This window comes from Eubalaena glacialis, chromosome 9, assembly GCF_028564815.1.
Source record: "Eubalaena glacialis isolate mEubGla1 chromosome 9, mEubGla1.1.hap2.+ XY, whole genome shotgun sequence".
In the NCBI taxonomy this organism is placed as follows: Eukaryota; Metazoa; Chordata; class Mammalia; order Artiodactyla; family Balaenidae; genus Eubalaena; species Eubalaena glacialis.
Genome location: NC_083724.1, coordinates 42,306,202 through 42,327,285, shown reverse-complemented (window position 1 = coordinate 42,327,285; position 21,084 = coordinate 42,306,202).

The following is a 21,084-nucleotide window of genomic DNA, read 5'->3' as shown; positions in this document are numbered from 1 at the left end:
TTCACTTTTAGTTTATTAAGACATATTCAACTACTCCACATTTTACTTAATATTTATATCAAATGTCACCATTGCTAGCTTGGGAGAAATGGGGACAACATTGAGTGCTTACTATGAGCTGGGTACTGTTTTAGGTGTTTCCATTAATTTCATCTCATGCGACCCTTACCCCACAATCTTCCTCTCTATGTAATTGTAACTGAGAACACTGCCCCTGGGAGAAAGAGGTTTAATCTAGAATAGGTAGGGAGTGGGGACAGGTGAGGGAAGACACTAAAAACAACTTCTTTAGCTTATGATATTGCCTGGAGCTGAGAGCTGTCCTCACTAGAGATGTTTGGGCACACAGACTGCTGGAGCTGGGATGGCCCAAGGCAATCATTGAGTCCAGTCTCCTCTACCTATTCTTATTTGTTGAGTCTGCTCTCCACTAGTTGTTGCCCTAAATGCTGGGAATAAACTGGTGACAGTGATATCTAAGTCTCTTTTCCTTGTGAAAATTCTGATTCTATAAAGGGAAGGGTTGTGGATGGATATTAAACAAATAAACAATTACATAAAAAGATAATTTTGGAAAGTAAAGTTAATAAAATGGGATGCTATAAGAAAAAAATTAGCAGAGCAAGGAGCTATATTGGATTGGGTGAAGAGATAAAGCATCTAAGAAGGTAATATTTAAATGGTGAGAAGTCAGCCATGAAAACTCTGAGGCGGAAGGTTTCACATAGAAAGAAAAGCAAGTGCCAAGGCCCTGATTCCAAACAAGTCCGGCTCATTTGCAGAAATGAAAGAAGGCTGGTATGACTGGGGTCATAGGAGAGAGGGGGATAGGAACAGATGTTCAAGTTAGAGAGACCATCAGGTGATAAATCAGGTGGTGGTTTTGGGGGACAAGTCAGTTGTTTAAATTTCATTCCAGGCTCATATGGACAAGGAAGCTGAGGTTCCAAGAGATAAAGTGACTTGCTGGATTTTACACGGTTTGGGAGTTGTAGAGGTGAAAACTTCATTCAGCGTTCACCATCTGTATTATTTCTGCAGTATTCATTTTGATATATTTACCTGCTTAAAGATAACAATTACCATGGCAAGAATCTCTTGCTTGCTCCTTTTTTTTTTTTTTTTTTTGGTTTCTTGGCTGCATAGGTCCTTTGGTGTACTTGATCTGATCTTGTACTAGTTGACAGAGCAAAGTCTTGGTGGTCCTTAGGCACAGGAAAACCACAGGGGCTGTTGGGAGCACGGAGCACGTGTAAATCAGTAAGTGGCGTTTAGGTGTCATTCATCACCTGGAGTTTGTTCAGAGCGCTAAGTGGAGCTGCCCTCTAAAGATAACAGCCTACGCTAGAGCTGTAAATCTGAGGTCATGCTTGCTTGTGATTATTAAAGATCCCCTGGCAATTTTTGCAAGAGATGAGGTGTTAATTCCAATGCCCTGGCTCAAATCCAACCCAGGAAATTACTTTTTGCCTACCTAAATTACACTTAGATTTCCAATTGGAAATTAATTCTCAAGTTCTTTCCTGAAAAATATTACTGTTGCAACACTACAGGGAGTCCCAGTGTGCCCAAGAATTTCTTCCTCCTCCTAACGTTCTCCCCAGCCACTTTCCCTAGCCCACTCCCCAAAATGTGTGCACTTAACCAGCTTGGTTTGATTTGGATATACCTCAAATCTCTCTTTGCAGCAAAGTGAGGCAAATACCCATAATCCTCTGTGTTTCTGGGTGTAAGTTAAACCTCTTTCCATCAATACTATTACCTGCCTTGGAACAATTATAGCTAACTCATTGTGTTTTTTATTCCTATTTAGATTAGTCTCCATAAGAAGCCAGGATGTACAAGTAATGCCTTTGCTCCTGGATTCTATATTCTGTTCTATTCTCCCTCCCTCTCTCTCTCTCTCTCTCTCTCTCTCTCTCTCTCTCTCTCTGTCTCTCATGCACACACACACAGATCAGAACCCCTTATTCCTCTTTTCTTCATTGTCAGTTTATCTTCCCCAAAGCACTTCTTGTCATCTAACATATTAAATATTTAATTCATTATTTATTCCCCAACTCACCTTAGAATATAAATACTATGAATGAAGGAATTTTTTTAAAACTTCTTTTGTTTACGCTCCATATCCCAGTACTAAAAATAGTGCCTGGCATATAGTAGGTGCTCAATAAATACTTGTTAAATAAAGGAACTGTTAAATAACTACCCCAAGCCTAGTTCTTTGGGTAACAGCTGAGAAATGCATTTGGTTAGACATTCAAACTACTGTTTCTTCACTTAATCATTTATTATTCATTCATTCATTTGATGAACATCTACTAGCCCCTACTGTCTCCAGAAAGCTGCAACATTAAGAAGATGAACAGACATAGTCTGATTCTCACAGAGCTCTTAATCTAAGTAAGGAGAAACATATGTAAGGAACTAACTAAGGACCTGACTATAAACCAGTGAGACAGAAGCCTATGTCCTGGTAAAGGCTGTAGAATTATGACTCAGTGCTGTTCATTGCTAGCTCTATTTGATAAATTCCTCTTAGAATTTAATAGCAGGGAAAAAATCGCTTTCCTAAAGAGAATGAAGATTCTTTTTATCAGAGAAGAACAATCTCTGTTATGTTTCCCTTTTCACTTTATTGGCTAGTCAATGAAAATCTAAATGTAATAATCAATGGTAGTCAAAACTGTATAACAAGTATCTTGTAGATTTCTCTGCTTTTCCCTAATTTATATGATTTCTGATTTTTTTTTCTATCTGTATGTTAATTGTTGTGTTGTGTGTACATACACAAACCTATGTCTGTGTGTTTGCTGTCATTTAACCTTCCTTAAATTCTGTATAGTAGCTGTAGGGCATAGATAATAAATAAAACTTCATAGATACAGATGCTGTAGATGAAATAATTGATCCTGCCGATCCATGCTAAATCATTAAATACATAAAAATCTAAGATGCTATGCCCACCATCTAGACCCCAGACTCCTGCTGAATAACCTAGGTTTGGAGATTTATTCCAGGCTTTTGCACATGCACTTCTCAGGCTGTGATAAACCTTTATGCCACCTGTTTCCCTACAGTAGCTCTTGTTGTTTATTTTAAACCATTTCATGCATATGCAGGTACCACAAGTTGGAGAGAGAGAGACATGTAATTTACTCCACAGAACATCCCAATATTGGCTTTGTGTCCCACCTTCTGTCTGCAAGAGCCCTTTTAGTCCACTGGTGTGGACCTTTGTATAAGCTTCATCTCTACCAACATTTCACTTTCTTAGTTTTAATTTTCTGTCTTTTAAACATTTACTTTAAATTGATCTTGCTATATTTTAATGTGTTCTTAAATCCATTCTGAAACAAGGTGGGAAACAAACAAACAAATAAAGCTTTGTAAAATCAGGGTTTTGAAACCATGTCTGCACATTGAAACACATAGTAAAAACAAAGCTTCCAAGGTAGCATCCTAGACCTACATATTCAGTGATCAGGTCTGGATGTCTTTGTTTCCAGATGTAAGAGATATATGACATATGGACATTGTCTTAGTTTATTAGCTGCTATGACAATAACATAGACTGGATTGCTTATAAAATCAGAAATTTATTTCTCACATTTCTAGAGGCTAAGAAGTCCAAGAACAAGGTGCCATCAGATTCGGTGTCTAGCGAAGGCCTTCTTTCTCGTTCATAGACAGCCGTCTTTTCACCGTGTCCTCACATGGCAGAAGGGGCAAAGGAGCTCTTTAGGGTCTCTTTTATAAGGACACTAATCTTATTCATGAGGGCCCCCCCACTCATAAACTAATCACCTCCCAAAGACTCCACCTCCTAATACCATTATAGCAGGGGTTAGGTTTCAACATATGAATTTTGGGGAGAAGCAAGGATTTAGTCCATAGCATTCCACCTCCGGTCCCCTAAAATCCTTCTCACGTGAAAAATATATTCATTACATCCTAACATCCCCAAAGGTCTTAACTTGTTCCAGCATCAACACTAAAATCTAAAATCCAAAGTCTCATCTAAATATGATTTAAATCAGATATGGGTGAGATTCAAGGTATGATTCATCCTAAGGCAAATTATTCTCCAGCTGTAAACGTGTGAAACCATATAAGTTATGTGCTTCCAAAATACAGTGGTGGGTTAGACACAGGATAGATGTTTCGATTCCAAAAGGGAGAAATCAGAAAGAAGAAAGGAGTACAGACATATTGAAGATTTTCAGTTTTCTTTCCAGACCACCACAATAAAGCGACTATCACAAAAATAAAATGAGTCACATGAATTTTTTGGTTTCCAATGCATATAAAAGTTATATTGACACTAGTCTGTAGTCTATTAAGTATGCAATAGCATTATGTCTTGAAAAACAATGTATATACCTTAATTAAAAAATACTTAATTGCTAAAAAATGCTAACCATCATCTGAGCCTTCAGCGAGTCATAGTCTTTTTTGCTGGTGGACGGTCTTGCCTCAATGTTGATGCCTGCTGATTCATCAGGGTGGTAAGTGATGAAGGCTGGGGTGGCTGTGACAATTTCTTAAAATAAGACAACAATGAAGTTTGCCGCATCTATTGACTCTTCCTTTCATCAGCAATTTCCCTGGAGCATGCAATGCTGTTTGATAGCCCTTTACCCACAGTAGAACTTCTTTCAAAATTGGAGTTAATCCTCTCAAACCCTGCCACTGCTTTATCAACTAAGTTTATGTCATATTCTAAATCCTTTGTTGTCACTTCAACAATCTTCACAGCAACTTCACCAGGTGTAATTTCATCCCAAGAAACCACTTTCTTTGCTTATCCATTAGAAGCAACTCCTCATCCATTCAAGTTTTATCATGAGATTGCAACAATTCAGTCACATCTTCAGGCTCCACTTCTAATTCTTGTTCTCTTGCTTATTCTACCACATCTGTAGTTTTCTCTTACACTGAAGCCTTGCACCCCTCAAAGTCATCCATGAGGGTTGGGATCAACTTCTTCCAAATTCCTGTTGATATTTGGACCTCTTCCCATGAATCACGAATGTCCTTAATGGCATCTAGAATGGTAAATCCTTTCCAGAAGGTTTTCAATTGACTTTGCCGAGATCCATCAGAGCAATCACTCTCTATGGCAGCTATAGCCTTATGAAATGAATTTCTTAAATAATAAGACTTGAAAGTCAAAATTACTCCTTGATTCATGGGCTGGAGGATGGACGTTGTGTTAACAGACATGAAAACAGGATTAATCCTGTTTTGTACATCTCCATCAGAGCTCTTGGGTGACCACATGCATTGTCAATGGGCAGTAATATTTTGAAAGAAATCTTTTTTTTCTGAGCAGCAGGTCCCCATGGTGGGCTTAAAACATTAAGTAAACCATGTTATAAATAGATGTTCTGTCGTCCAGGCTTTTTTGTTTCATTTCTAGAGCACAGGCAGAGTAGATTTAACATAATTCTTAAGGACCTTAGGATTTTGGGAATGGTAAATGAGCATTGGCTTCAACTTCAAGGCACCAACTGCATTAGCCCTTAACAAGAGATTCAGCCTGTCCTTTGAAGCTTTGAAGCCAGGCACTGACTTCTCCTCTCTAGTTATGAAAGTCCTAGGTGGCATCTTCTTCCAAAAGAAGGCTGTTTTGTCTACATTGACAATCTGTTGTTTAGTGTACCACCCTCATTAATTATCTCAGCTAGATCTTCTGGACAACTTGCCACAGCTTCTACATCAGCATGTGCTGCTTCATCTTGTACTTTTATGTTATGGAGGTGGCTTCTTTCCTTAAACCTCATGAACCAACCTCTGCCAGCTTCAGACTTTTCTTCTGCAGCTTCCTCACCTCCCTCAGGCTTCATAGAATTCAAGAGAGTTAGGGCCTTGCTCTGGATTAGGCTTTGGCTGAAGGAAATGTTGTGGCTGATTTGATCTCCCATCTAGACCACTGAAACTTTCTTCACATCAGCAGTAAGGCTGTTTCACTTTCTTATCATTTGTGTGTTCACTGGAGTAGCACTTTTAATTTCCTCCAAGAACTTTTCCTTTGCATTCACAACTTGGCTAACTGGCACAAGAGGCCTAGCTTTCAGCCTGTCTTGGCTTTTGACCTGCCTTCCTCACTAAGCTTAATCGTTTCTAGCTTTTCCATTAAAGTGAGAGACTTTTCATTTGAACACTTAGAGGCCATTTTTGGGTTATTAGTTGGCCTAATTTCAATACTGTTCTGTCTCAGGGAATAGGGAGGCCCAAGGAGTGGGAGAAAGATAAGGGAAAGCCGGTCAGTGGAGCAGTCAGAAGACCCACAATACTTATTAAGTTCACTGTCTTATGTGGGTACAGTTCATAGCGCCCACAGACAGTTAGGGTTGTAACATCAAAGTAACTGATCTTAGATCACCATAAGAAATAATAATAATGAAAAAGTCTGAAACATTTTGAAAATTACCCAAATGTGACACAGAGACAGGAAGTGGGTAAGTGTTGTTGGAAAGATGGCACCAATAGACTTGCTCAAGACAGGGTTGCCACAAACCTTCAATTTGCAGAAAAGAAAAAGAATTTTCAAAGTGCAATAAAATGAGGTATGCCTGTAACTGTTCCCAAGTAAGTCCAAACTATAAGGCAAACTCCATGAGATCTTAAGTCTCAAGAATAATCCTCTTTGCTCAGTGCTCTGCCCTACTGCCCACAGAGATGGAGGTCACACCATTTGAACCCACGGGGGTGGTGGTTCTGTCCCCACAGCTTTGCTGGGCAGGAGTTGGGCCCCCAAGACTCTGGGTGGCCCTGCTCCCCACCGGCTTTGGGTGAAGGTTATCTGGTCTGTTGAAAACTAGGCCATGGTCCCCACCCCACCCTTTTGAAACCAAGGAGACAACCCTGATGATCTCTGAATTGCTTTTGAGGTCATTTTTCCGTTGTCCTGGAGAATAGCTCCTGACTTCTGTTGAGATGGCTGATCCACGCTAATCTCCTTATCAAATGGTCAGTTGGCCACACCCTTGGTGTTCTCTCCCTCTCATTTTTTTATAACATGGGAAGGCTGAGAACTCCCCAAATCTTTAAGTTCTGCTTCTTTTTTTGCTTAACACTTCCATCTTTAAGTCATTTCTCTCTTCTCGTATTTTAATGTAAGCAATCAGGAGGAGTCAAGCCACACCTTCAACACTTTGCTTAGAAATAGCTTCAGTTAAATCCAATTTTATCGCTCACAAGTTTTACCTTCTGTAAAACACCGGAACATGAACACAACTTAGCCAACTTTATAACAAGGATCACCTTTCCTCCAGTTTCTAATAGCACGTTTCTCATTTCCATCCGAGATCTCATCCGAATAGCCCTATCATCCATATTTCTTCCAACCTTCTGTTCAGGATTACCTAGGTACTCTCCAAGAAGATTGAGGCTTTCTCTACAGCTCATTGCCTTTAAAGGTCTGTTCATGGCAGTGTAGGTGCTTTCTAGCATGCACCTCAAAACTCTCCCAGTCTCTACCCATTACCTAGTTGCAAAGCCACTTCACATTTTTAGATATTTGTTACAGCAATACTCCAACTTGTTGTTACCAACTTCTGTCTTCATCCATTTGCATTGCTGTAACAACAACAACAAACAAAACATAGATTGGTGGCTTATGAAAGCAGAAATTTATTTCTCACAGTTCTGGAGAAAGAAGTCCCATATCAAGGTGCCAGAAGATTTGGTGTTTTTGTGAGAGCCCACTTCCTGGTTCATAGAGAGGTATTTTTTTGCTGTGTCCTCACACGGCAGAGGGGCAAGGGAGCTCTCCGGGGTCTCTTTTATAGGGGCATTAATCCTATTCATAGAGTTCTGCCTTCATGACCTAATCACCTTCCAAAGGCTCTCCCTCCTAACACCATCATATTAGGGATTAGGTTTCAATATATGAATTTTGGAGAGACATAAACATTCAGTCTATAGCATACAGGTATAAGCTCCCCTGGGTGTTTTGGGTCCCAGGATAAATCATTCCTCAATTCTATGGATAGTAGAAATGTCCCTTTGTTTCACAATAAATCCATTCACATTCTACTACTACTCACATGGATATTATCCAACCCATAACCAACCTACAGGTAAAACAGTCATAATTGTGCATATTTCTGTAACTCCAAGCTGTACAGGCTTAAATAACATTATAACTCTCATCTGATTGCATTGGTTATACTTCTAACACAATGTTGAATAATAATTCCTGACTTCAAGGAAATGTGCCCATTGAAAACTAGTATTTCCCCATTTAGAGCTAAATTCTATTTCTCTGTCTATCTCTGTCTATCTCTGTCTATCAATGAATATACTTATAGATATAGATAGATTAGTCATGTTATAATAGTATTCACAAATTCCATTTTTTATTGAGTTTTTTTTCATCAGGAATTATAGTTAAATTTTGTTGAACTTTTTATCAGCATCTAGAGCTAATTATATGAGCTATCTGTTTGAGCTGTAAATATGGGGAATATAGGATTTTCTGTATTTGAACTATACCTCCATGAAAAATACACATGTTCAATGTGCTGTTGGATTCCGTTTGTTAATATTTTATTTAAAATGTTTATATATATTCGTGTAACTTAGATTGTTCTACAGCTTTGTGAGAGGGGAGAAGGGGGTAAGCTAAATTTATCAATTCTAAAGCCACTATCTAATTTAATAGGGAAACACTAGAAATATTTTCCTAAAGTCAAGAAAAAGGCAAGAATACTGACTATCTATACTACTATGTAAAAAATTAGAGGTGTGAGAATTGGAAAAGAACTAAAACTATCTCTATTTGTACATGAGATGACAGTATACTTGAAAAATCCATGAGAATAAATGATAAAAAGAAACAATAAACAAATCACTAAGTAGTATACTGTAAAATGTAAAATCAAAAACCTTACTATGAATAAACTATGACTGTTTAGAGGATATAATAAAAGAAAAACTCCATTATATAATAGTTACAGAATTCTTAGTAATAAAGTTAACATGAAATAGACAAAATCTACAAGAAATAAACTTCAAAATTCTTTGAAGGACACAAAACTAACCTTGAATAAAGAGAAAGACTTGTTCTTGGTGGGCATCTTACCATTATAAAGATGGTAGTTCTCCCCAAGTTAACATATAAATACAATGCAATTACAATAAAATACAAACAGTATTACTTTGTCTTGTTTGGTTTTATTTTGGAGTTAGAGAACATGACTATAAAGTTTACATGGAAAATAAACTTGAAAAGTTACTTGGAAAAGCCCTCAAAAAGAACAACAATAAGGGAGACTATCTTTATCAGATATTAAAACAAGTTATAAAGTCCCTATAATCATAACAGTGTGGTATTGTTTCATGAATAGACAAACACAACAATGAACATGAAAGAGGATATAGAAATGGATCCAGTCTATTTAATTTATAATAAAAGTGTCATCCCAAATTATTGAGAGAAAAAGAAAAGTAGATCCATACCTCACACCATATACCAGAATGCACTGCTAATCAATCAGAGCTCTAAATGTAGAGAATGAAATCGTATGAGTACTACAAGAAAATTGATGAACTCCTTTATAACCTAGCAACCTAGCTGTGGAGAAAGCATTTCTAGCTAACTGTAAAAAAAAAAAAAAAAGAGAGAGAATAACAGAAAAGCTTTTAAAATTCAATTAAATATAAAGTTTAATAAATGACATGGCAAAGAATACTATCAGCAAAATCAAAATACAGGAAAAGTGGCAGGGAGATGGCTCACATCCTGGTGCCTCTGTCCTCTGGCAAGAAAAGACTGTTGTCAGTAACAAATGACAAATGACATGCCATAAGTATCGTCAAACATTTTGAGTCTCACTCCTTTTTTTTTTTTTTTTTTTAATAGAGGTTACTACTAGAGATATTTTATTCCTAAACCTGTCAGGTAGTTACACAGCTGTTTGGTTTCTTACATTTCTATAAATTGTACACTTACATTTTATATTTTCTTCTGTATGTGTATTTCAACAAAATAAACACCTTTAAGGAACTATCTTTACATTCTGTATATCTTGTTAATGAATTACAGTTTCTCTTTTTATTGTTTACTGACTCAGATATTCAACCAAGTTTCAAATGATTAGTCAGAAAGTCCTGTTGCATAGTGTAAACTTTAGAAAAGCAGGATGCAGAACTGTATATACATGTAAGCCCCATTCTTAAAAATATTCTTATTTAGAAAAAACTGAAAGGAAATACTTTGTAATATCTCCCACAATTTCTATAAAGAATATGTATGTCTTTTATAATTGAGAAGAAATGATATATATATATGAATACTAATAAAAGTAACTATAGTCTGTGAAATATAGAGCAAATTGCTTCTGAGGTATTAGAATTTGTTTTCTAAAAAAAAAGAGAAAGAATTTCCTCATCTGGTCTTCACTCTGTGCTCTTGTAGTTCCAAGAGAGCTGTCTCCCAGAAAGAGAGCAAGAAAAATAAATATTTTCAAATAGCTTTCACTTTAGAAAGTTTTTTTCTCATATATATTGTTCTGTTTCATCATCACAGGTGTTCTCTTAGCTCAGCAGAGCAGAAAATGTACTGATGAAGATTTGATTTAACTCACACCTTATTGGACCTTTATTGGGTTCAGTTCCAGTCATTTTCCTAGGCCTTGATATTATCTCATTATTCCTCTCAGCAAACCTATAAAGTAGGTGCCATTTTCCCATTTTATGCATGAAGAAACTGAGGATTAAGGAGGTTAAGAATTGTGCCTTAGGTCACACAGCTGCTAACTAGCAGAGCCAGAATTTGGATCTCAATCCGATGCCAAACGCCGTACTCCTTTTGCAATGCTCCTCACTGAGCTGTGACCAGAACGCAAAGCTCCAGATTCCCAATCCTGTATTTTCTCTGTATCATGCTGACTCCCTGCTGTGCTAAGATAATGCTCTTAGAAACATCTTTAATGGTTGTTTTGACACATCGTTAAACAGAATTTTGTTCAGACTAAACATTGTTGGCAAGGCACTGGTTCACCCAAGTGCTTTCTTAATTTTAAAGAGCAATCTAAGCGGAAGCCCTTATTACAGGAGATAGTGCAGTGAGTGTGCAGTGGAAAGAGGGGTTGGCACAGTCAGTTCGGCTTCAGAATCCCTGCTTCTGCTAACTCACTTTGTAATGACAGGGGGTGCATTTAATAGTTAATCTTGACCGACCTGCCTACCCACCTCGCTACTTCACGCTTCTCTCCCTCCTCCCTGCCCAGGGTTTTGAGTGTAGTTGGTAAAATGAACAGTCTTGATGACATACCGTACATAGGAAAGAGATCTATTTTTTCTTCCATCGCTGCCTTCATGCTTGATCTTTTGAACTTTCCTTTCATATCCCTTGATAACAGCTTGAGCATGTTCCAGAAGGAATTAGTCACATATCAACAGTCTCACCTTGAAATTTTTAATATTCAAGTATGAAAAAGCTGCAGTCCAGTCTTAAAACTTCCATCTGGTATCCAATTCAAGGCTTTCCTCTTCCATGCCCTTTGGATACTCTGCCTCTTCCTTCTTTCTGCCTGCCCCCCAGTTAAGAGTTAGATAGGGAGGATTCAAGCAAAGAGCCCAAATATTTCACTACCTGGTGCCCTTTCTGGGGCAGCATCCCACTGTTGGCTTCCCCTGGGCAGCTGTGTGAGTTCCTAAGAATGGTTGCTCACTTCACAGGACCCTATTGTGAATATGTTCCAAGCTGACACCCTCAGATACCCTCTTCAGCTCCAGGTCCCTGAGAAACTCCCTACACTCAGTTTGTACTGCTGGAGCCCTCCTGAGTGGGGCAACAGCAAGGTGGCTTAAGGTGGGCCACTTTGTAGGGGCCACTATGGCCCATGGGAAACTCTCACATCTTATCAGAGGTGAGAGTGGAGTCCGCTCCTCCCCTTCTGTCTCACTTCACTCTGCAGTCTTAATCTCCAATTTCTGTCTCTCTCACTCTCTCTCTTTCTTTCGCTCTCTCACATAAAGCCGAAGAAGGCACAGAAAGTCTACCATTTAAGAGATACCTATCAGGAAATGAGAGGGCAAACTTCTTGCAAACATCAATCTCTGCAAATAATTCTCTTGCATACCTCTTCCTTGGCTAATTTGGAGGGGTGAGCCCTCCTCCCCTACTCGTGCCCTAGTTCTCTGACTTAAGACTTTACCATTCCCTCAAATTCTCTGTATGTATCTCTGAAAAGAGGCTTGGAGGAGATAGGCAGTAATGGTCACAGTACCAGATTTCCTGCTTTTGTAAGAACTGCAAGGATGTTTTTAAGATCTTGAGTTGCTCTCTTTAGAATGAGGAGGTACTTGGCATCTGTTACTCTCCATTGAGAAATTCTGACTCAGTTATAAGACAGTGGAAGAGTCCCATTTAACATCTTGTTACTTTAGGATCAACGGATAGTTTTTTATGAAACAGAATAAAATTGCAGGTGATTGCCACCAGAAAGCATTTCTGTTACCTATCACCCAAAAGTGATTTGTTCAGTGAACATTTATGCATTAAGCATATAATGATGACTACAACTTATTGTTACTCTCCAGGATCCTGCATGGACTATTTCACAAAACCAATCAAAACATCAAAATTAAGTTTATTGAAATGACTCGAGAAATCTACCTAGTTTATGTAATAGCAGAGAGGAAGTATTTAATGGTATCACTAAGGAAAACTATTTTGAGAAATATTAATGCTATAAAATATTGTTACTACTACAACAAATAATGATAAATATAATAATAATTCTAACATACCGTTACCAGTTATTAAATATTGACAATGGCCAAGAGTAACTGAATGTTTTACATGTATCATGTAGTCATCAAATCATTCTGTATGAGGTAGAGATTCTAATTATCCTCACTTTACAATGGAAAATAGAAAACTAAGGCTTAGTAAAGAGTGAGAGTCTTTTTCAATGTGACAGATCTGTTTTTCTACTATCCCTGCATTCTTAACCATTAGACATTCTTAGCTATTAGGCAACACTGTCTCCTTGAAACCATGGTTTGCAGGCATATTGTGAGGAAGAATGCATGCTTTTTGATAGCAACAGTATTAAAATAAATAGTACTTAAAAACTATTTTATTTATAATAGAAGTTTTATTGAGAGGTCTAACTGATGACCTGGATGGAAAAGAATGATTAGAACTGGGTCCCCTCCAGCCCTCAACACGTCCTAGCCTCCATTCAAATCTGTTCTTTACAGGCAAGGAGGGTTTGGCTTCCAGAAATTTGCCTTCCATTGTCTGCTTTCTGTTCATTCTAACTGGCTGACAGAGTGGCAGATTCGGAAGCTGAGTTTCTGCTCTTCTTGAACTTTACAAAATGTGAGGTTGCCAGTTACTCTAAGTTGAAAATAGCACCAGTATTTAGCCAAGAGTTTTCAGAATTGGAAAAAGACTCTTTGGGGGGTTTTAAGAGCAAATGAAAAGAGGTAGAATTTTCAATAATGCCTAATAGTAAATAGAACTAAAGAAATGAGACTAATATTTTTAAACATACACATGCAGGGTATGTTAAATTGTATGAATAGTCCCTGTTTTCTTTACTAACTAAAAATAATTTCCCAGAACCTCTGAAAGAGAAAATAGGTACTAAATCTGACTTCCTCGAAATCCTTTGCACTTGAAATTTTATGAAAGTGCTTTATGCGATACTGAATAAGTTGAGTCTTCTAAAAGGGTAGGTTCCATAGCAGAAGGAATACTGTCAGAGTTGCAAATGGCGGATGGTTAAGAGTTATCACTGCCAAAAATTCAATCGAACAATTTAAACTCGCACAGCCCTAAAGGCCAAACATGGAGGGAAATCAGGCTGTGAATCCTGTCTCCTGGAAGAGGTGCTTCTACAGATTTGCAGAATGCTAAATCTGCAAAGGAATTTAGGATTCCACTACCTTAATCTTTGGCTTTACAGATGAGGAAACTGAGTTACAGAGAGTCTACCTTAATGGCCCAAAGACAACTTGTTTGTGACAGAACCATGAAAAGAACCAAGATCTCATAATTCCTACTGCATCATCAATCCAGAAGAGAGCTCTTTCTCCATTTTAACAGGTGTTGACATATATGAACATAGTGTGTACTACTGCTATGATATAAACATATTTTGTTCTAGTAAATTCTATAAGCAATGTAGAGGGTTAAATTTTTTTTCAGGACTATGTACAGGACAAAGGAAAAATAATACTTCTTTTTCTTATTTTTTCTTTCTATATTTGGCATATTTACTAAAAATTATTAGCCTACGGAGAGTTATCAGTATATAGTTGAAAATTTTAAGTGTCTGTTACACTTAAAACTACTCTGTGTGATGCTACACTGGTGGATACATGGCAATCTACGTTTATCCAAACACATAGAATGTACAACATCAATAGTGAACCCTAATGTAAACTACAGGCTTTAAGTGATAATGATGTGTTAGTGTGGGCTCATCAGTTGTAACAAATACACCTCCGTGGTGGGGGACGTTGATATTGGGGGAAGCTGTGCATGTGTGGAGGTAGGGGTATCTGTGTACCTTCTGCTCAGTTTTGCCGTGAACCTAAAACTGCTCTAAAAAACAATCTATTTTAAAAGTTTTAAAAAGTCTATTACTCTTGAAATAATTTAATGATGTTTGAAGTGAAAATATCAGTCGCAAATGACATTCTGCTGCATATAAGTACAACAGAATATAAGTACATATAAGTACTTATATTCTGCATATAAGTAGAGAAACCCTTTACCATACAAGGGCTTATACTTCAGTAATAAAAAGTTTGATAGCACACAGTTTATGGCTGGCACGCCAGTTCTATGTCATTGACACTCTTCTTATCCTGATCTTTCTTATCCACCATCTGCAGAGTGTGGCTTTCATTCCCATGGTCATCTCAGTGTCATGCCATGGTGGCCTCACCTCTAGTCTCATATCTGCATTCCAGACAGGTAGAAAAAGAAACCAAGGAAGAACAAGAGATGAGGCATTATTTTAGAAAAGGGAAACTTGCCCTGAAATTGCCTTCATATTTCTGCTTTTAACTTAAACTGTCCAGAACTATGTCTCATTAATAGCCTTCCACATAAGGGAAGCTGAGAAGTGTAGGTTTATGGCTAAGCATATTACTGCCTCTCCTCCCCCAGGAATATAGCTTAGTTATTAAGAAGAAGAGGAGAATGGGTGTTTGGTAGACAATTAGCAGCATTTACCACAAAAGAGAAGCAAATACGGTACTACTGCAGGGTTGAAGAGAATTGTGTAATAATCACCCCAGACTCTCAGATTTAAGTTTTCTTGCTTTATATCCTTGGACTAGTTGCTGAACCTCTCTAAGTATTTTTTACTTCACTTTTAAAGTATAATAATTATGTTAAGAATAATCTTTCGGGTAACTTCAAGGGTTAAAAATTCAGATTATCTATTACAAAGAGCTGTGTGGTCCAATAAAATAACCATTAGCCACACATAGTTATTAAAAGGTGGCTAGTCTGAACTGAGATGCTGTGTAGGTTACACTTACACACTTGATACTGAAGGGTTCGTTTGAAAAAAAGAATATCAAATATCTGATTAATAATTTTTATATTGATTACATTTTGAAATTATAATACTTTAAATATATCGGGTTAAGTAAAATATATTATTAAAATTGATTTCACCTATTTTATTTCTTTTTTTAGTGTGGCTACTAGAAAATTAAAATTACATTGTAGTTCATATTTGTGGCTTGTATTATATTTCTATTGAACATTATTGACATAGAAGGAAAGGTATTTTGACTTTCAGAAAGACTTCCTCAACTTAGGACATTCTAAATCTACTTGCAAATTACCTTGGTATGACTGAGGTAATTTTAATGCAATCATAAATCTACTCTTGCAGACTTCTAGGAAAAATACCAGAGAGTTAAGTGCTCAGGAGCAGCCTCAACTGATAACTGAAAAGAGGTGGTGTCTGAATACCCCAGCTTCTTAGCCCATTGGTGGGCTGTCTCTGAGCATATATTTTAAACTAGATCGTAGACTTTCTGCAGTGGAATGAAGTCCTAGACATGCATGGTGGAACTCTCTAGATAACACACTCTGTATTGACTGCCTCCACTCCCTTCTCACTTCCCCACTTCCCTACTAATCTACTGAAAGTGTATTAGTAGTTGCCTAGGGCTAGGAGGGGAGAGGGGCATGATTGTACAAGTTTTCTGGGGGAGTGCTAAAAGTGTTCTAAAATTGGATCATGGTGATGGTTGCACAATTCTGTGAAAATGCTAAACATCCTTGAATTGTATGCTTTAAATGGGTGGATTGTATGGTATGTGAATTATATTTCTATAAAGCTGTAGGGGAAAAAAGAATTACATGGATGGAGGAAAAAAATCATGGTTGCGAAAGTACTTAAGGTCTAAACAATCATGGATATTATTGTTACAGAAAAGGAAATGATTATTATAAACCTTGACAGTAAGAAAATATTGACAGGGTACCAAATAGTGAAGGAGTAGAGAGAAGAGATACGTGATTAGATTATGTGTGCTAATCTCCTCATTTTTCATGGCAAGAAGTCATTGACTCTGTCTAAAAATATGTAGTTGAAATATTCACAATGACTTTATCCTCAATGTTTTTCATAATCACTTTTCTTCACCTTACAGAAATATGTTTGGAAACTTATATTTGTAGTGATAAAGAAATATTTTTGAGAATTTTGCTATTACTTCACTTTTAATTTGGTTATGTTCTTCTTCTTTTTTACTGTTATGTTCAAATAAAATTAAATTTGATGTATGCTCTTAAGTACTATGTAAAGGATGACCTCATTTTTTGCAAAATTGTCTGTCTGTCTCTTTATCCTCTTATTCACCTTTCTCTAGAATCACATGGGCATGTGTTGAGAATGATGTTCACTTAGCATTAAGTGTAGTAATTTCCAAGAGAATAGATTATTTGTAAATTTCTTTTCTCTAAGCTTTGTCATTTTCTGCATTATCTAACTTTATTATTGTGAGTATGCATAAATGTCACAAAACTAAAACATTTACATTAAAAATTTATGTGTGGGTAACTATATGTAGTAGGGTGTGGGAACTTGACTGTCATTATTTCCTTGTATTGGGACTGTCATGGTTTTCTTGTAACTTTGGATTAGACGTTAAAGGTGGCAATGTTGAACGACAAACCACAGTTCAATAGTGTTCCCAACAGGAGCAGGAGCCAGTGGTGGGTGCACCTCCAGATAGATGCTGAGTATATGACAATAGCTCTGCTGGAAGGTGTATTATCCATACAGAGAATGGTGTCAACTAGAAGTTCCTAAGGAGGGGGCGGGGAGCGGGTAAGATGGTGTCTATAGAACCACAAACACACTTTGGGACAAAAGAGAACATATGTTGATCTTCAGTGATAGGTACCACTCAAAAGAAAGTAGAGAACCGCAAGGGCATCACCTTCTCCCTTCCTCCCTTCATCCCACCTCCTGCCCACCCTCCCTTTCTTCCCCTCTGTTCCACTCTCTTCTTATCCCCTGGTTTTCATCACTCTTCTCTCCCCTCTACTCATCACAGAAGAGCTTCTTTCTCTTTCTCTCTCTCTCTCTCTCTCTCTGCTATGTGATTGTTTTGTTTTGCTTTTCCTGTAGAGAGTGAAATCCAGGATTGTTTCAGAGGTGAAAATATTCTTCAGACAATGACAGGAAACTGTCCCTTCTGGGTTGAGAGTAGACATCATCTTGTCTCCATCTATGGCTGTGCTCTGCTGAGTTTCACTCTGAATTCTCCTTCTTCCCTGAAAGAAGAAAAAAAAAAGCCTTCCAAATTAGGTCAAGACAACAGTGAATATGAACAACACACCAAGGTTTTTATTTGATTGACCACATGTTTAATTTGTCACTCAAAGTAAAAGGAAAATGGTGATAATTGGTGGATGGCATAGGACAAAAATGTAGTGAAAAAGCTGGAGATGTTGAAAAAAGCAAGTCACAAAGTGATGTGTGTACTATGATATCAATGATGCAAGATAGATAGGCAAATGGAGAAGAGAAGAAGATCATATGCAAAATGTTTACAGCAATTGAGTTGAGGTGTTGAAAGTATAGTAGCTAATTCCCGATAGTTCTCAAGTTTTTTGTAGTGTTGTAGTTAAAGAAGGAAGGGAGGAAGGAAGGAAGGAGGGAGGAAGGAAGGAGGGAAGGGAGGAAGGAGGGAAGGGAGGGAGGGAAGGAAGGGAGGGAGGGAAGGAAGGAAGGAGGGAGGGAAGGAAGGAAGGAGGGGAGGGAGGGCAGGAAGGAAGGAGGGGAGGGAGGGAGGGAAGGGAGGGAGGGAAGGAAAGAAGGAGGGAGGAAAGGGAGGAGGGAGGGAAGGAAGGAGACAACACAATAGAGGGCAAAGCTTAAGAACTTTAGAGTCAGCTTAAACTGGGTTCAAATCTCAGACTTGTTACCTGTTCTAACTGTGGCCTTTGGCACTATAGCTGGTTTAGTTTCTCCGAGCTCCAGTTCATCTTCTGTAAACCAGGAATAATGGCAAATACATTGCATGGTTCTTGTCAGGATAAGAAGTTAAGATAACATATTATCTGTGCCTAGCACATATTAAGTATCTAATAAATACAAACTTATTGGCATTACGATTATTTTAAAAGCTTTCTACCATGCATACCTGAAAAAAGAAAATATACAAAAATGTTTGCCGCGTGTATCTCGTGCGTGATCTGTGCAGAACTCCATTAGAGAACAAGAAAAAACTTGTCATGTTAGTTAAGAATTCAGGCAGAATCTGAAAAGGGTTCCTTTCTCTACTAAATCTGCAAAAATGTACTGAGCACAGCTACATAACAAGCATGTACTCGATGGCATATGGCATGCTAAGATAGATAAAGCACAGCCCCTGGCTTCCAATAGTTCCCTGTCTAGTGGAGCATGCACGTTTGTTCACAAATAACCACAGGACAAAGAAGAAAATGATTACAAAGGAGGACTAACATTTATTGACCTCTTACTTTATGCCAAGTGTTATTTTAAGCAATTTACATAGAAGTAGACAGTATTATTCTCAGTTTATCAAGGCCCAAGAAAGGCTAAGTAAATTCTCTGAAGTCATACAGGTACAGAATAGTGGTGTCGGGAGATAGACCCAGTGAAACTTTGGCCAGAGACTGACTTCTTTGATAGGAGGAGTAGAGGATGGAGAAATCAATTCAATCTTTGGGGAGACTGAGTAGGGAAGAGAGAACTGGGGAGAGAAGCAGCCTTTTAGTTGAGTCTTTGAAAAATGGGTAGGATTTTGAAAATAATGATGGGGGAAGTACATCACAACTGGTAGGAACAGCATAAAAAGGGCAGAAAGACATGAAGATATAGAGTCAGCTAATATTAATAGCCAGAATCTGGAGTACCTTGATTTCCAGCTTCACAAAGGAGGGTGTAGGGGTGAAACTTGCCACCTCAATTCTAAGCTGTCACTTAGGTCTGTCCATACATTTTATTTCTGAAGTAATGAATAATCAAAATTAATGGGCCCATTCTCAGAAACATTCTAAATCTTTCTTTCACAACCAAAATGAAATTTAGAAACCCAGTTTGTAGAAGGACGAGATATGAAGAAATCCAGAAAGTATCTTCTTAACTGAAAAGAGGAAAAACATATTTTTTAAAAATCTCATACAAAGACATTTACTCTGAACTCTTCAAAACAGAAACCCACCAACTAGAAAGATACATTAATTTCTTGGTGGGTTTAGGGGGTTGAATAGTGTCTCCCCAAAATTCACACACACACCCCAGGAACCTCAAAATGTGCAATTATTTGGAAATAAGGTTTTGGCAGCTGTAATTAGTTAAGATCAAATCATAATGGATTAGAGTGGGCACTAGATCCAATGACTGGTATCCTTATAAGAAGGCTGTGTGAAGACACAGAAATACACACAGAGGGTAGATGGACATGTAAAGACAGAAGAAGAAATTGGAATGATGCATCAACCAGCCAAGGAATATTAAGGATTGCCAGCAATCACCAGAAACTAAGAAGAAGCAAGGAAAGAGTCTTCCCTAGAATCTTCGGAGGGAATATGGCCCTGTTGAAAACTTGATTTCGGACTTCTAGTCTATGGAACCATGAGAAAATACATTTCTGTTGTTTTAAGCCACCTGGTTTGTGATACTTTATTGCAGCTCTAGCGAACTAATATAGCAGACAACTGAAAATCTCAGGTAATTCATAACAAAATTAATTTGGTCATAATATTGCAATGATAGTCAAGATTAATAGGAGTTAGAAACCTTTGGAAAGTCAAGAACGTTTATGAAGACAGGTGCTGCAAAGTTCCAAACAGCTGTCTCAGAAGCAGCATAGAAATGTGGATTCACTAAACAAAGTTTTCTCATTTTTTTGTATTCTAGACCTTTCCTGTGTGTTCTGTAATAGCAGGTTCTAAGATCAGCCAAAAGTAAGACAAAAAATATGGTTACCTCTCTCTCGATCTCTCTCTCCCCATCCATCCATTCATCCATTCATTCATCTACATAATACAGAGGTAAAGTAGAATATGTCAGGGACACTGAATCCACAGGCATTCATGAAACAAGAATCAATACTGTCAGTGGCCAGGAAAAAAAAATCACTTTAAAGACAGACTTCAACCAATCAGAAATTAGACACATTTATCACAAACAGGGTCCCATGCTGAGAAAGTTCATGTGTTGCTATAACTGATGAAATTATAGCTGTGTCTAAGTGGAAAGGGGCCCCAGGGAGGGAATAACAACAACCCAGGCATTCTGTAATGAGAACGATGCCAAGCAGAAGAACTTCAAAGTCCTGTGAAACTCTGAAACTCTCTTGGGCTGGAATTCTACTTCGCAGCAACTTTCTTTCACTTCATCTGCCAGTCTCTCTTCTCTCCCAGCTATGAATTCACAGTCAGGCAGCGTCAGTATATGCGGTGTGTTGCAGTGAAAATGCAAACACATTTTCTATAATGAACATATGGGAGACTCCAGTTGAAAAGAGTTCCGATTCTATCCCAAGCATGTTATTGGCTATGACTGCAGAAAAGCAGGCAGCAGACGGAATCAGGAAGCGTGGAGGCAAGAA